This window comes from Poecilia latipinna, unplaced genomic scaffold (assembly GCF_001443285.1).
Source record: "Poecilia latipinna isolate Pla-1442-1.1 unplaced genomic scaffold, P_latipinna-1.0 Scaffold6195, whole genome shotgun sequence".
NCBI lineage: Eukaryota > Metazoa > Chordata > Actinopteri > Cyprinodontiformes > Poeciliidae > Poecilia > Poecilia latipinna.
This window is the reverse complement of record NW_015118811.1, coordinates 1-855: the sequence shown is the minus strand read 5'-3', so window position 1 is coordinate 855 and position 855 is coordinate 1. Positions and strand designations below refer to the sequence as shown.

The following is an 855-nucleotide window of genomic DNA, read 5'->3' as shown; positions in this document are numbered from 1 at the left end:
GGAAAAAATCAGGAATGAAACAACTAAAATGACAAAATATAAACAGAATATAAGGAAATTCACCATATCTTAGTTTTAGGATAAGAAATACTATTTCAGTTATTTTATATGTTCAATATAGTTTTTAAAATACAACAAATTTCTGTTATAGTAAGGAGTTTTATAGTGTTGTATTAAAATGTGGTTAATTAGCTTATTTGTACTCACTTTGATCATTTGACACCTCATTTGGATTTCCAGAATCAGCAGGGTCGTCTAAACCTTGCTTCTTGATAACTTTCGGGTTTGTATTTTCAGTCACTTTTTGTTGTTGAGAGACATTCCGAACAATATTTGATTTCTTAGGAACTGCAGGAGGATGTGAAGCTTTGCTATCCTCATCCTCATTGTTCTCTGAACCTGATGCAGAAAAAGAAAAATGCAGAAAGTGATTAGTGGTTAATAGAGTTAGGAATGTTTAACTATACAAATAGCAGAGAAAGGCATGGAGTAATATATGTAACAATATTGTAGCCATTATTGACATGCAGCACACCAGGCAAAGCATCCTCAGTTTCATCAGCATCTACAGGATTATTCTCTTTATCCAAAATGTCTGAACGTTTCTCTTCATCCCCTGGTTTTTTGTCATCTGAACAAGGATGATCAAGATGGTGTGACACTGCAGGAGGAGATGAAAATCCACTACCTTCAGGTTTTTCACTTAAACCTATAAAAGAGAGAAATGCTGTAAGGAAAACTAATTCTTTCAAGGCAAGCAAAGGTTGATTCTTGCCACTCTTCCACAAACAATATTAACTCTAGAAAAAGACAAAATGGTCAAAATTGTGAGATTAGAGGAAGTAAATTGGTTGT

General features: G+C 33.6%; 1 long non-coding RNA gene across 1 annotated transcript; it reads right to left on the bottom strand.

Annotated features, from left to right (window-relative positions):
* Positions 1 to 200: 200 nt before the first annotated feature.
* LOC106943843 (uncharacterized) lies at positions 201 to 745 on the bottom strand. The gene is made up of 2 exons (XR_001424032.1): positions 536 to 745; positions 201 to 399 (listed from the first exon to the last, which is right to left on the bottom strand). It is a non-coding gene; the product is annotated as an uncharacterized LOC106943843 (long non-coding RNA).
* Between the last annotated feature and the right edge of the window lie 110 nt (positions 746 to 855).